The sequence below is a fragment of the Penaeus japonicus genome, unplaced genomic scaffold (assembly GCF_977035675.1).
Source record: "Penaeus japonicus unplaced genomic scaffold, GWHDUDI00000001_assembly GWHDUDI00000009, whole genome shotgun sequence".
In the NCBI taxonomy this organism is placed as follows: domain Eukaryota; kingdom Metazoa; phylum Arthropoda; class Malacostraca; order Decapoda; family Penaeidae; genus Penaeus; species Penaeus japonicus.
In genome coordinates this window covers 22,664,561-22,667,060 of record NW_028234411.1, presented here as the reverse complement: position 1 = coordinate 22,667,060, position 2,500 = coordinate 22,664,561, and the positions used below count along the sequence as shown (strand labels likewise).

Below are 2,500 nucleotides of genomic sequence, written 5' to 3'. Positions count from 1 at the left end.
GGTATTTCTATCATGTACATCAGAAGGCCTTAATTTTCTTCCCCCCACAATTATAATGTCTAAAAGGTCTGCCTCACACTATTTCACGATTTTCCCAAATACCTCATATTTTTACACGCCACTTATCCCCCCCACACCCCACCCACCCCACCACACCCCTCCCCACCATCCCCGATTCCCACAACACAGCCGCACTGCAGAATACTCCCCAATTACGTTTTAAATTTCACTTTTCTTTTAAATTATTTCTATCATACTGAGACTCAATCGCTCTTTGTCTCTAAGCCTATAATGGTGTTTTATTTTTTTTTCTCTCTCTTTTCCATGGCCTGGCACGGCGGGGCTTGCAGGCGGATCCAAATATACTTGATAACTGAAAAAACGACTCTGTTGCACCCGACTCAATTCCACTTAATCTTACAAACGTTTGCAATGGATATGCAAAGAGATAAAGAAAGAGAGAATGGGAGAGAGAGAGAGAGAGAGAGAGAGAGAGAGAGAGAGAGAGAGAGAGAGAGAGAGAGAGAGAGAGAGAGTAAAGAGAGAGAGAGTAAAGAGAGAGAGTAAAGAGAGAGAGAGACCACACACAGAGGGATCAGAGAGCAGAGAAAGAAAGAGACAGAAATTAACTGAGACAGACATCGTGAGCGGGAAAATGAGACAAAAGGGAAGAGAGAAAGAACTGTAGAACGGGTGCGAATTGGGAAAAGAGAAAGAGAGGAGAAGAGATGTGAGAGGGCGGAGGTCCATGGCGCAGGAGGAGGGCGCCTGACGATCTGCATTTGACAGGCAACACTTTCAACCTCCTTCGCCTTTGCAACATGTCCAAACGGGCAAAGTGAACCGCGGGTACTATCCGACTTATTCCTCCTAAACAAATCCAGAGAATGAAACGGAAAATGAAACAAACAAAAAAAACTTTTAGAAACATGGAAAGAAAAGGAAAACATCCAAAAAAATATATTTCAAAAATAAAGAAAATACGAATAGAACCAAAACTTTAACCCTCAAAAAATAAAGAAAGTAAAATATAATAACCAAAATACCCCCATCAAAATCAGGAAAGAAAAAAAAATGAAAAATACCCCCCAAAAATAGATAAAGGAAAAGAAAAGAAAGAAAGAAAATAAATGAACTGGACAAACTAAAATAAATAAATAAAAGAAGAAGAAAAAAATGCATCGCGAATTCTCCTGTACGCCGCCATAACAATAAGGCGAGCCAGCGCGCGCGAGCCAACAAAACGTGTCTCCGGAACAGGGCTAAGATCCGAGAATCCGGCCGGCGCATACGGACGCATTGTTTACAAGTGCCATTTGCAAGTACTATATACAAGCAGCTATTATGCCCGCGCGTCTGGCACACTGCTCGTATATACTGGATTCAGGCGTTACTTTGCACACAGGCTACGTGGATAGCGAGAGCGCACGGGTGAAAGGAGGGGGAGAAGAAGGGGAGAGGAGGGGGAGAAGAAGGGGAGAGGAGGGGGAGAAGAAGGGGAGAGGAGGGGGGGAAGAAGGGGAGAGGAGTGGGAGGGGGAGGGGAGGGATAGGGGGGATATGGGGACAAAGGAAGGGAGAAGAAACCGGAGGAGACAGAAGGAGAGGGGAGGAAAGGAGGGAGCAGAAAAGGGAGGATGAGGGTAAATGATACTGAGAGTGGGAGAGAAAGGAGGAGGCAAGGAGAAAAAGAGAGGAATGGAGGAAAGTGCGTGTCCGTGTATATGTGCGTGTCCCTGTGTGCGTACGTGTGTACATATACCCGTATATCAGTATGTATGGCCGTACACCCGAACTCCCCCAAAGCCAAGCCAGCGGTAGGTTTTACTCGGCCGTAAAAGACGACGCAGCGGGCATCCAGCGTCCCAAACCAGCCCTGGGAAACTTGCAACGACGTCCCCGCCCGCCGCCGCCGCAGCCGCCGCCGCTGATGCTGCTAAAAGCCTCCCATACACGAAGCTTCTTGCCTAACGACGGAAATCCACACCAAGGGATTTCCCCGTCTCCAGGCGGGGTCTGACGTCATCCTGTTTGCTTGCTTGCTTGCTTGCTTGCTTGCTTGCTAGTTTCCTTCCCTTTCCTTCTCTTCTCGTTCTCCTTTTCTCGTTCATCGGTTCCATCTATCCACCTCGTCCTCACTCCCTGCCCCCCCTTCCCTCTTTCCCTCTTTCCATCCCTCCCTCCCTCTCCCCTTTCCTCTCTCCCCTCTCCCCTCCTCCCTCCTCCCTCCTTCCTTTCCTTCCTTCTCCCTCCTTTCTTTCCTTCCTCCCTTATCAAGGGATAAACGAGAGAAGGGACAGACGAGACACTTGAACAAAGACACCGCGAGGGCTCACTCTACCTGGTCAGCCCCGTGCTTGAACACCTATTGATTATTCATTCATTTGCGTAACACAAAGAGCCACCGGGAGTGTCTCGCTCTGCTCTATACACACCGTCGCGCCTCTTCACGGGAACACCTCTCTCTCGGCCACCTCAAACGTCATGACTCACTTCTCACC

General features: G+C 48.3%; 1 protein-coding gene across 6 annotated transcripts in view; it reads right to left on the bottom strand.

Moving 5' to 3' along the window:
- The window catches only part of gukh (NHS actin remodeling regulator GUK-holder), a 324,111-nt gene that overhangs the window by 30,171 nt on the left and 291,440 nt on the right, over window positions 1–2,500 (bottom strand). The gene's annotated exons all lie outside the window — the stretch shown is intronic.